The following is a 13,702-nucleotide window of genomic DNA, read 5'->3' on the forward strand; positions in this document are numbered from 1 at the left end:
ACATATGCGATAGAATTCGCAATAAGTATGTGGTCACTGTACTCGAAAAATTGAGGAAACTACTGGTAAAATAAGAGCATGCGACTTACATTTCGATGCGATGTTGGGTCTGGAATTTGTAGTAGGAAGAAGTAAATGGAAGTAGGAGCGGAGTAGCAATAGCAGCAGCAAAGACAGCAGTAGGAGAGAGGAACACACATCTCAGACTTTAATCCAAAATATTAATTTCCATTTGGACAGGATTTGGAAATTATTGGAAACCACCTGGAAATTCGCGTTGATATTAGAGATACGATTTTGCCAAACAACTGTTAATAATAATTTTACCGAATGTTAAATAAATTTAGATTCGAATTAAATAGAAAATTAATTAACTTCGATTATAGAAGGAAGCAGAGCGAATTTCTATTAACACTAAACTTTCCGAACAATAAAATTGATTGTGCACTGCCTGACACGAGTGAAAAAATCCAATTTACTTAGATTTTGTACCTTTTCTGTTATATTCTGTTATAGTAGTCGTTCCAACAATTAATTAAGTAATTTAACGCAATAATTTTCCTTGAAAATTATATTATATCTTAATTCTTAACAATTTAATTTATAATATCACTTTTGCAGGAGCTTTCCTGATATGCAACTGATTTTTCCACTAAACGAGTAACGACTAATCGAGCAATGACTTTGAGTCGAGCGAGCAAACAAAGGACAAACGGATTTAACAAAAGACAAAGAAATTTAACCTTGCCTTTGACGATCAACAGCGATCGATAATTTCGATAATTTCCAATTATTTAATATTCGCGATAATTAATTTTGTAATAATGCTATCCGGTGCCCGAAAAATTATTTCATCGCTTAAATTGTTTATGAAAAGAACCAACGAGACTTGCACAAATCGGTCGGTGAGATAATAAATTTTTATTTTCCTTTAAAATTATATTACATTTTAATTCTTAACAATTTAATTTATTGTAATTACACTTTTAGAAGAGCTTCCCTGAAACGTGATTAATTTCACGCATTAATTTTCCTTTACAATTATATTACATCTTAATTCTTAACAATTTAATTCATTATAACTTTACGCACTAAGTTTCCTTTAAACTTATATTATATCTTAATTCCTAATAATATAATATATTATAACTTCACGCGCTAATTTTCCTTTAAAATTATATTATATCTTAATTCTTAACAAAGAATTCTTATTGCAAATGGTATTATTAAATAATCCCGTGGCTATTTCGTTGTAACATTTAGTAGCGGAAGTAATTAATAACGTCGATCATACGAAGTAATTTTTAAAGCACGAATTTATCGAAGAATCGTTACATCAAAAATATTCTATCGATGCATTTATTATTTCTAGCTGTTTTAATAATAATTTAGAGATAGTAGGTTTTGGAAACTACTCTATTTTTTAAGCCGTGTTCATTATATTATAATCCCCTATCGTTATTCGTATCCTAAACCATAATCGTGATTGTATAATCGTAAATTGCCTTACGACGTACGTCACGTTCTGTCGTGTTCTGTCGCGTTCCCTGCGAGTGCGTCCTTTCGAATTGGTGGGTTTCGTTCAACTAGTGCCCGACGTCAGCCGATCGTCCTAGCCTGCGCACGATGCCAGCCAATGTGGCTGGCATGACGTCGCGCATGACGTCAGCCGAGCGTTCAGCAGCCGCCGGCGAAAGCCGATCATCCTAGCCAGCGGCCGACGCCAGCCGATCGCAATTCGCAATGTTTAGATCGCGACACTCACGTACGCACGCACACGTACATCGTGTGGGGTAAACGCCCGGGAGCTGCGAAACCGATCGACTACGTAATTTCGAAGGTCGCTCCGAAAGCGATTCTAACACAACGCGTTGGCAATTTCTCGCCACGCTAACACAACGCGTTGTTTATCTCGTCTTGCAACTCTATAGAAAATCGCGAATGCCTGAGCACTACGTTTCCTTTATAAAATTATATTACATCTCAATTCTTAAAAATTTAATTTATTATAATTTTATGCACTAAGTTTCCTTTAAACTTATATAATATCTTAATTCTTAACAAAGGATTCTTATTGCAAATGGTATTATTAAATAATCCTGTGGCTATTTCGTTGTAACATTTAGTAGCGGAAGTAATTAATAACGTCGAACATACGAAGTAATTTTTAAAGCACGAATTTATCGAAGAATCGTTACATCAAAAATATTCTATCGACGCATTTATTATTTCTAGCTGTTTTAATAATAATTTAGAGATAGTAGGTTTTGGAAACTACTCTATTTTTTAAGCCGTGTTCATTATATTATAATCCCCTATCGTTATTCGTATCTGAAACCGTAATCGTGATTGTATAATCGTAAATTGCCTTACGACGTACGTCACGTTCTGTCGTGTTCTGTCGCGTTCCCTGCGAGTGCGTCCTTTCGAATTGGTGGGTTTCGTTCAACTAGTGCCCGACGTCCGCCGATCGTGCTAGCAGCCCCCGACGCCAGCCGATCGTCTCAGCCTGCGCACGATGCCAGCCAATGAGGCTGGCATGACGTCAGCGCATGACGTCGCCGACCGTTCAGCAGCCGCCGGCGACAGCCGATCGTCCTAGCCAGCGGCCGACGCCAGCCGATCGTCTTAACATCATCGCAATTCGTAATGTTTAGATCGCGACACTCACGTACGCACGCACACGTACATCGAAAGCGATTCTAACACAACGCGTTGGCAATTTCTCGCCACGCTAACACAGCGCATTGGCAATTTCTCGCCACGCTAACACAACGCGTTGTTAATTTTATCCCGCAACTCTAAAGAAAATCGCGAATGCCTGAGCACTAAGTTTCCTTTATAATTATATTACATCTTAATTCTTAAAAATTTAATTTACTATAATCACAATATTGGAAGAGCTTACTTGAAATACGACTGATTTCCCCACTAGTCAAGTTCCGATTAATTGAGCAACGACTTTGAGCCGAGCGAGCACGTAGAGTACCCCCACCACCGACTTTGCTGATCGACGATCGCGCGATCGACCACGATCGATAACATCGATAACTTCGATTATTTCCAATGATTTAATATTTGTGGTAATTTATTTTGCAATAATGCTATCCGGTGCCCGGAAAATTATTTCATCACTTAAATTGTTCGTGAAAAGTACCAACGAGGTTTAATTAACATGAGAACAACGGTTGCACAAATCGGTCGATGAGTTATTAAAGTTTTATTTTCCTTTAAAATTATATTACATCTTAATTCTTAACAATTTTATTTATTATAATTTCACGCACTAATTTTCCTTTAAAATTATATTATATCTTAATTCTTAACAATTTAATTTATTATAATAGCACTTTTGGAAGAGCTTTCTTGAAACACGACTGATTCCCACATTAGACAAGTTCCGACTAATTAGGCAATGACTTTGAGACAAGCGAGCACGAGATATACCCCCACCTCTGACTTTGACGATCGACGACCGCACGATCAACGGCGATCGATAATTTCGACAATTTCGATTATTTCCATTTATTTAATATTCGCGATAATTTATTTTGCAATAATGCTATCCGGTGCCCGAGAAATTATTTCATCGCTTAGTTTGTTCATGAAAAGTACCAACGAGGTTCAATTAACAAGAGGCTTGCACAAATCAATCGAAAAGTTATTATATCAAATTGCTTTCGTTAATTTATTTATTATTTCTCTCTTCTTAATATTTGCAATAATTCTGCTTGTTAGAAGTATGTTTAAGAAGCACGCTGGCTATTTTGCCATTTAATTTGCTCGCGAAGATAATTGATAGAGTCAGGAATATGAAGTAATTTCTCGAGCACGAGTGTTTCGTGAAATTGTTGCAGTTGACGAGTTTCGTTAACAAATTAATTGCTTTTCGATGTTTAATATTAACGACAATTCTTCTTGCTAATGTTATTATTAAGTAATCCCGTGGCTATTTCGTCGTATCATTTTGTGACGGAACACACAACGCGTTGGCAATTCTTGCGACGCTAACACAACCGTTGGTCATTTCGTCTCGCAACTCTAAGGAAAATCGCGAACCCCATGCAGCATGGCGTTTAAAAAACGAACGTAGCTACTGCAACGCGATTTTCTCGCAATGCTAACTTTGAAATTAAATCGAAGACAAGCCGCAATATTCAGTTTTCGAAACGCTATAATGCAAATCGGAGCTGATTGTTGACCATAGTTGCAGCTGCAACATGGACGTCTGACAAGTCTAATGAAGCTATTGCAACGCGATTCATTCGTCGCAACGCTAATTTAACGAACAGAAATCCTAAAGATTACTTCAATTTCCAAAAAGAACAAATCTGCAAATTTTGAAAGACCTAAGAAAATTGGCAAATGAAACCGCGAACAATTTGCAAGGCTATCTTTAGTCTCCTTAGCCTTCTCTTATAACTACTCGACACTGCAATTCAAATAAGAATTGCGACTATTTCGCTCGCAAAGCTAATTTCAATTTCTGTTCATAATTAACTATAGCAATGCGTGATCAATTCGCAAAACTATAGCAAAATGCGGATATGTCCATCCGAACTGTTGCAGCATGGGCGCCTGAAAAGTCGGAAGGTATACTATTGCAACGCGATTGTGTTGTCGTAACGCTAATTCAATGAACAGAGATGTAAAAGTGACTGGACTTTAATGATCTTCAAAATTTTCTAACTTGAAACGCGATCGTACTTATTCGCACTATCTTTGACGCTTCTTGCATATCGAACCAAATCGCGATTATTTCATTCGCGACGATATACTTTGAATAATTAATTTCAATGCTAATGATAATCGCGATGGCTTTATTCGCTACGTTAATTTTGATCTCTGTTGAAAATGAAGCGAAACAACGCAAGATTATTTCGCAACGCTATTGCAAGTCGCGGATGTGCTCATCTGCGTTGATCGTTGGGGCGGCAAAGTCTGCCCAAATACTACTACTACTACTATTAATACTGCAGCGAGTACAGTGGCCAGTTAACAATACATATACATAATAATATACATGATAATATACACCATAAGTTTTATCTTACGATAGTATTAACCTGAAAATAAAGAATCTGAAAATAAAGAACCTGAAAATCCTAGCTAAAATGGGGTTATTAGTTTCGAATTATTCTTCAAAATTAATCTGTTTCGATGACTACGCGTGAATTTAATTGCTCGAGAAGTAACGGCAATAGCAATAGCAAAAAAGTAATGGAAGTAACGATGATAGAGGTATTGGCGAGGGTAACGGCAATAGTAATGTCAAAAATTTAATGGAAGTAACAATGACAGAAGTATTGGCAAGGGTAACGGCAATTGAATTCGAACGGAAAACGCAAGTCATTGAAAAGAATACATCCTAACTAAATATACAATAGAATTCGCAACAAGTATGTGGTCACTGTACTTGAAAAAATTGAGAGAACTACTGGTCAAATAAGATCGACTTACATTTCGATGCGATGTTGGTCCTGGAATTTGTAGTAGGAAGAAGTAGAAGAGAGTAGCAGCGTAGAGAGAGTAGCATCATCAAGAAGTGTCCAAGATTCCATAGCACACGCATTTAAGATTTTAATCGAAAATATTAATTTCCATTCGCGGAAAAGATTTAGAAATTATCGGAAACCATTTGGAAATTCGCGTTGAAATTAGAGATACGATTTTGACAAATAACTATTAATAATTTTACCGAATGTTAAGTAAATTTAGATTCGAATTAGATAGAAAATTAATTAACATTGATTTTAGAAGGAAGCAGAACGAATTTCGATTAACAATAAACTTTCCGAAAAATAAAATTTATTGTGCACTGCCTGACACGTGTGAAAATATCCAATTTACTTCGATTCTGTACACTTTCTGTTATATTCTATTATAGTAGTTGTTCCAACAATTAATTAAGTAATTTAACGCAATAACGTTCCTTGAAAATTATATTATATCTTTATTCTTAACAATTTAATTTATAATAATATCACTTTTGCAAGAGCTTTCCTCAAATGCAACTGATTCTTCCACTAAACGAGTAACGACTAATCGAGCAATGACATTGAGCCGAGCGAGCACGAAGGGTACACCCCCCACCCCAATGACTTTGACGATCGACATTATTGGAAGAGCTGTCTTGAAACACGTCTGATTCCACCATTAGTCAAGTCCCGACTGATTGAGCTTTGACATCCAGCCGAGCGAGCACGAAGGGTACACCCCCGACCCCCCCCCCCCAAATGACTTTGACGATCGACATTATTGGAAGAGCTGTCTTGAAACACGTCTGATTTCACCATTAGTCAAGTCCCGACTGATTGAGCTTTGACATTCAGCCGAGCGAGCACGAAGGGTACACCCCCCCCCCCACCCGCCCCAATGACTTTGACGATCGACATTATTGGAAGAGCTGTCTTGAAACACGTCTGATTCCACCATTAGTCAAGTCCCGACTGATTGAGCTTTGACATTCAGCCGAGCGAGCACGAAGGGTACACCCCCCCCCCCCACCCGCCCCAATGACTTTGACGATCGACATTATTGGAAGAGCTGTCTTGAAACACGTCTGATTCCACCATTAGTCAAGTCCCGACTGATTGAGCTTTGACATTCAGCCGAGCGAGCACGAAGGGTACACCCCCTCCACCCCCACCCCCACCCCAATGACATTGACGATCGACGATCGCGCGATCGACGGTGATCGATAACATCGATAACTGCGATTATTTCCAATTATTTAATATTCGCGATAATTTATTTTGCAATAATGCTATCCGGTGCCCGATATATTATTTCATCGCTTAAATTGTTTATGAAAAGTACCAACGAGGTTTAATTAACAAGAGAACAACGGTTGCACAAATCGGTCGATGAGTTATTAAAGTTTTATTTTCCTTTAAAATTATATTACATCTTATTTCTTAATAATTTAATTTATTATAATTACACGCACTAATTTTCCTTTAAAATTATATTATATCTTAATTCTTAATAATTTAATTTATTATAATTACATTATTGGGAGAGCTTACTTGAAACACGTCTACTTCCAACATTAGTCAAGTCCCGACTAATTGAGCTTTGACTTTGAGCCGAGCGAGCACGAAGGGTACACCCCCCCCCCCCACCCCCCAATAACATTGACGATCGACGATCGCGCGATCGACGGCGGTGACAGTGCAGTGTAAGTGAACTTCGCAAATAACCATACCAGAGGTTCCGCCGACAGTATCCCTCGAATGTTGCGGTCATTGACCTGGGATCAGCTGTTCGTTGTACGAGGTCAGTACGTACGAGTCAGCAAATGCATCCTCAACTAAATGGGTGAGTTTCTTATCGATAATATTTTTCATATTTTTCTAAAAAACAAATCCTTTACGTACCTTAACGCGATTATTTATTATTAAATCAGCTTTGCGAATCATTCGTTGAATTCTGTTCGTACACGGAATTATTTAAATTAAAATATCATTTACGAACTTTGTTAATCTTCACTGTACACCTTGCATAAAAATTTCATATGGTACACATAAGGTGTCATGCACACCAGAAAATTAAAACGGCTGTCACGGTTAAACTACATATTATTTCGGGTCCGAAAAATTAGTAAATATTCTTCAGACGTTCTAAAGTAAAGGAGAACAGCGTTTTTCTTAAAAATATCACTGTTATGTAGTAAAAAAAATCCGGAAAGTTCTCGTCTTGTGACTTGTTCAATACTTCGAACGCGGCTCGAGTCCGTCCCGACCTTCTGTCAAAGCGTCGTGCTGCGGACTCTCTCGCGGACCCTCTCCCTCGCACCGTCACCTCTCATTGGCCAGTGTTTTTCGTTAATAACTCGTAAACAAAGCCCCAGATTGCATTTTCGCAGAGGAAAAAGTTACTTCAAATGACTTCAGCTACCCCTCATTTTCGGCTGTTAAAATAATTGTGGGACACCCTGTATACAGTTTACATCACCGTCGTTGCCCGCTGATGGAACCGACGAAAATGTAAACCGATATCTTAGTATCTTAGTACTAAGTAAACTATAGATTAATTTTTGTTCGAGGCTAAAATTTCCTTTTTTTTCAACAGTATGATACAAAATAACGAATGTCGGCCCACCCTGTATAGTTTGCCAACTAGTTTACCAACCCTGTTGAGTTTCTTATAGGAAAGACGTAGACCAGAAGTGTTCAACTACTCGCCCATGCGAGCAGCGATTTTCAGTCCAGGACAAATACCGATTGGCGGGCTCTAGTCCCCACTCCCGAGGGCAACGGTGTTCCTTTCTTAGTTCCTCGTGGGACACCCCACCAACAACGACACGTTATTTGCTGGAAATAGTGACAAAGATCGACTGTAGATAACGTCGAGATTGAGTGAAATAGAATGAGCATCGGACGATCGGCATATAACGGCAATGCGTGCGAGTGAGAGAGGAAGGATAGCGTGAAAACGTAAGCACTTCGCTCTTTCTTTTCTCACGTTCCCACTCCGTTAAGACGCTTACCCGTAACTTTGCCTCGTAGCTTTGCTCTTAGCCCGTGACTTTGCCCTTGTCCGCCGCGAGGCATGTTGAACAACTCTGACGTAGACGTTAGTGCGAGTTACTGCGTCAAAATGATACCACAGATACCATATATACGAATTTTGCTTGCTCCGGTTAATACAAAGTATTAATACCGTATGCACGAGTAAATATTTGATTAAATATCTTAAACGAGTTCTAGTATTGAAATATTGTCGAATTTTCGAGAACAAGGTGTGACAAGTTCAGTTAGACTGAAATAGCAACGATTAAAAATTTATCTGGAGGATGTAGTTCTATCGGAAAAGTTGTGCAACTGTCGAATCGTAGGTATAAAAGAATTTACAGCGCGTTAAAAATGTAGACAAATATGGAAAACGGATGGTACACATCGCGTCACTAATAGTTATAACCAAACGTCAGTAAAGTCCAATTTAAAAAATTAAATCGAACTCTGTTGTTATCGTGAAAAAGTTGCAGCAGAAGCTGGAATAAATATTAAAATAACTAATGGACAACATATTATATAAAACAACATAAATTCGTATATAAAACAATATTACATGAAAATGCACGTTTACAATTTGCCAAGATATATGTTCATTGATAGAAGAAACAGCGAATTTTTGATTTTTTAATGATAAGGAGAAATTTATATTGTACGTATATCTGTGATGGTTATAGTAATTACTTCCTCGACTTGCGTAATGAACAGCAGGTCTGACATTGTCGACAATTATATGACAATATCGTAAAATAGATAAATTCACGATATGGACATATAGTTAAAATACTAAAATGTTGTATGGAGAGATATGGTAAAATTGAGAAACACAAACTTTAGTTTCCAACGAGATGATGCAAGTGTTCACACTGCAAAGTCTGCTGGAATATTTTAACAAGATATTCAAATTTTAGAATGACCAGTTTGGTCGCTGAACTGGAACATCGTGAAAAATTGCAAGACGTGTCTAGCTACAACGTTATATGAAGGCAATAACAATTCCACGCTGTTCAGGAGTTAAAAGATATAGTGGACCTACAAAATATTGAAATAATATTTCTTTATCGATATTCTTATTTCTAATTTAGTTCAAGCAAGTACTCTTTGGCACACCGATATTTCATTTATCATAGATATTGTACAATGATATTTTTTATTCAATTCATTTTTATGTTTATATTTCAATCGTATCATATTTTCGCAATAAAAAAGAATATGTACAAATACATTGAAGTAATTTGTCAAGGTTATTAAACGCTATATAAACGCCGAAAATTATACAATCTGTTACTTTAATGGTTAAAAAATACAATATCCAGTACTGTACTATTTTGTTGTTGTAGATTGCACGAATTCTATTCATATCGCTCAGGTACACCTTAAAAAACCACAATCAAGTATAGCACAATTTTGAATTATTTCATTCTTAACATGAATCACCGCTCAACAGTACATTCATAAAATTCATTTATAGAAATGGACTATTTTTCATAAACGTCCGTGATGTGTTCATAAAAGCTTCAGGTTCGTAGAATAATCATATTTAGAAAGCTCGCAGCGATAATCGCCATGAAACGACCCAAGCCGTCTAGAGCGGCGTGGCGCGGTGACGAGTCGTCGAAGCGGGAAAAAGCGTCTGCCGCATTCGAGTTTGAGAACGCGGAGATTATGTATTTATGCAACACGGTAGATTAAACGGAGTGCTTAGCTTTCCTCTCTTCTTTTGCCGCGTGCTTTTTTCTGCGTCTGGGTCGCCCGCAGTCACGTCTTCCTCGGCCGCTTCCTCCGGCACTTATGCGCGCGTGCGGTAACTAACTCGAGGCCGCGGCTCTTCCTCCCTCTCGGTCTTTATTCTACGCCACTTGTTCCTTTCGAGACAGCGACGACAAATCCGTGCTGTAATTTCAGGCACCCTCGTCGTCTGGTGGTGGCCAGTTTTACGAGACCGTCGTTTCATTCGTCTGCACTCGCGCCGCGAAACGCATCTGCCCTAACAAATTTCACTGACTTCTCAGCCTTTCCGTGTGCGAATCGTCCTATCGTCCTATCATTGGCTAATGATTTTTAACAAGTTGACTGCCACGTGTATTTACAACAAAATCTCCTACAGGCCACCCGTGCCGCTATAGGAAGCGTGCGCTGTTAATTCATATCTGTTTCTATTCCTGCATGAACAGTTGGAATCTTTGCAGAGTACCGAATGGTATAACTTAAAATCTCTGCCCTTATTTTTTTTCAATAATGAAAAGAGATCGGATTGCTCGGAAGGAGAAGCATAAATAAAATTACATCGTCAGATTCTGATTTGGATACTGATAAATACAATCTTAGTGATAATAAATGTTATGAAGATACTATTGACGAGATTTTACGAGAATTGGTCATGGAAGAAGAAAGAAATGTTGATGATACTGAGGAAGCTACAGTTCAAATAAAAGATACGAAATGGACCGATCAGAGGCACGAGTATATCTGAAAAAACAAACAACTTCTTGTCCAAGCTGTCCTGATCAACCTCAACTTTGCAGAGAATGTTTTAATGTTATACACTGCGAATAATTTTTTTAATAAACCATTTTTATAAGAATTCAATAGTTTCATTACCTCCTGTAGAATATTTGTCGAAATATTTTCGGAAATCTTTTGTAAGTAATCAAATCAGCGTCACCCGAATTACGGGTGACGTGGCCTGATGAGAACTTTTGCTGTCACCCGAATACGGGTGACGCGGCAGTCAACGTGTTAAAGAAATTCTCAGTTGTTAGTCTTCGACTTTAGAAAGAATTTTAGAACACTTACGGTAGATACAGTGTTAAGAGCGAAACAATGATGTTCGAAAACTCTGATCATTATATCAATCGGAGAAGCAATCGCGAGGCAGATAACTCAAATGTTGCCAGAGTGGAATAAATAAGCACATAAAACTATTTACTAGAGATGATTGTTTCGCAGATTCGTGGTAAATGTATTAAAATCGGCAAGCTATTTTAACAACTCGTAATACAAATGCGATTTATTGTATTATCAATTAGAAACATATAACGAAAGAGTTAGAAAATCACTGTTCTTGCATGAATCAACAGAACATATTTGTGTTTTCACCGTATTATTTTTATCGTACGTGATAGAGTTGTAAAGCTGAATCCAATGATACTCGATTTTGGATGCAGACAGCTCATAGTTTTTGAGATAATTAATGTTAAAGTTGTTATTAAAAGGCTAGAGAAAGACGCGGTACGAATCGGTGCAAGGTTCGGGCATCATCGGTCGAAGCCGAACCGTTCCGAGCAATGCGAGCGAATGACACCGGTACATTACTAGAAATATAAGGAAGTGGGGAAAGGTGGGAGATCGATCCGGCCTACCTGAACCCTCGCGCCGTAATCCAGCACGTTTTTTTGGCCTTTTTTAAACAACTGTAACATTAATTATCTCAAAAACTATAAGTCGTCTACCCCCCAAACCGGGTATCGTTGCATTCAGCTTTACAAGCTCTACTAAATCTCATCAAAAAGTGAGCGTCAACCCTAGGAACCTCTCCTTGTAAGTATGAAATATACAGAAAATTTACGACAGTCCTGCAGCTATTACAAATAAGAATAATTGATTCGTAGTGCAAATAAAAATCGGTAGAATTCTGATTTTTCTAGGGAAGTAGGAAAGCAATGTATAAGCTGGTGGAAATATTTTAAATTGAGGAAAACATTGTAAACAAAGTAGTAGAATAAAAATGACATAATTAAAAATTTCGCAGATTTTTCTAAGCAGCATAATAATTTTTGTGCCACCAATCTTTTAATCGTGTTCACGATTAATACATACGCATGAATAAATCCGTGTACAATAAATCGTTACAAACTGACACATTAACACGTTGACTGCCACGTCACCCGTATTCGGGTGACAACAAAAGTTCTCATCAGGCCACGTCACCCGTAATTCGGGTGACGCTGATTTGACTACTTACAAAGGATTTCCGAAAATATTTCGACGAATATTCTACAGGAGGTAATGAAACTATTGAATTCTTATAAAAATGGTATATTAAAAAAATTATTCGCAGTGTATAACATTAAAGCATTCTCTGCAAAGTTGAGGTTGATCAGGACAGCTTGGACAAAAAGTTGTTTGTTTTTTCAGATATGCTCGTGCCTCTGATCGGTCCATTTCGTATCTTTTATTTGAACTGTAGCTTCCTCAGTATCATCAACATTTCTTTCTTCTTCCATGACCAATTCTCTCGTAAAATCTCGTCAATAGCATCTTCATAACATTCATTATCACTAAGATTATATTTATCAGTATCCAAATCAGAATCTGACGATGTAATTTTATTTATGCTTCTCCTTCCGGGCAATCCGATCTCTTTTCATTATTGAAAAAAAATAAGGGCAGAGATTTTAAGTTATACCATTCGGTACTCGGCAAAGATTCCAACTGTTCATGCAGGAACAGAAACAGATATGAATTAACAGCGCACGCTTCCTATAGCGGCACGGCTGGTCTGTAGGAGATTTTGTTGTAAATACGCGTGGCAGTCAACGTGTTAAACGATAATTGTGATATGTCTGAAGCTATGCATGGTGTATGCAATACGCGGTCCCACACGTCTGGAGCTATCCAAGTCCGCGAAACTTGGGGACCTAATGGTCGGATTTCAGGTGGGCGATGCTTAGTCACCCGGTTAGATCGTTAATGAGGTACCAGCAAGCCAATTAATAATTAGAAGCGTCTGAATTCGGTTACAGTTGCTCACGGGCTAGCGCGCCCGGCCGCGAAGCTACTTAATTACTGAAATTACCTAAAGGATGCGACATTACATAAAGTTCGAGCTCAGGACGCTCCTTTGGAAATGTCCTAATGTATTAGGATTGAATTACTCGTCCGAGATCCGCGGGAAGTTCGCCCTCAACAATGCGGCGAGCCTTCGTTACCGAATCCCAGTAGGTCGCCGATTATATAAGAACGACGTTCCTTCTAATTGCGACCGGTATCCGCGGTCGTGCGATCGAATGAACGTCGAAACGACGACGCCGCGGCGACGACGACAACACTGGGTAACGTCTGGCTAAAGGTCAACACGGCCCGCTTAAAGCTGAACGGCTAACGAGAAAGTTCCACCCGGGGCTGGGTAAACTTAGATTGCATGCATTCTTTCCCGTCGGAGGGCAAAGTCGAAAACATTCTTC

The 13,702-nt window shown here is 38.2% G+C and overlaps 1 long non-coding RNA gene across 1 annotated transcript; it reads right to left on the minus strand.

Moving 5' to 3' along the window:
* Positions 1-902: 902 nt before the first annotated feature.
* On the minus strand, positions 903-3,050 carry LOC143259920 (uncharacterized). Its single transcript, XR_013033970.1, has 2 exons — positions 2,909-3,050; positions 903-2,627 (listed from the first exon to the last, which is right to left on the minus strand). It is a non-coding gene; the product is annotated as an uncharacterized LOC143259920 (long non-coding RNA).
* Positions 3,051-13,702: the final 10,652 nt, after the last annotated feature.

Source organism: Megalopta genalis, chromosome 8 (genome assembly GCF_051020955.1).
Source record: "Megalopta genalis isolate 19385.01 chromosome 8, iyMegGena1_principal, whole genome shotgun sequence".
Lineage (NCBI taxonomy): Eukaryota > Metazoa > Arthropoda > Insecta > Hymenoptera > Halictidae > Megalopta > Megalopta genalis.